Here is a 267-nt window from a genome sequence, read left to right as displayed (position 1 = left end):
CAATGTATCTACATCTGAGACACAAAGATTCTCCAGAAAGAAAGTGACTGTATGACTAATCCCACCCATTGCATAATGCAGAAAAATGCTGCATTGTTAAAATCTCTTTTACGACTTTTGGACAACAGAATGGTGTGTCATCGTCTGAGTCAGTGCCTTTGTCAGTAAGAAAACGTACAAATAAACATGCAAATACGCTCTCAATCTCCTTTTTCGCACTTTAATGCACAGATTCGCATGCAGGGAGATGTGCAGAGCAATAGTAAA

The sequence above is a fragment of the Penaeus monodon genome, chromosome 22, assembly GCF_015228065.2.
Source record: "Penaeus monodon isolate SGIC_2016 chromosome 22, NSTDA_Pmon_1, whole genome shotgun sequence".
NCBI lineage: Eukaryota > Metazoa > Arthropoda > Malacostraca > Decapoda > Penaeidae > Penaeus > Penaeus monodon.
This window is presented reverse-complemented; position numbering follows the sequence as displayed.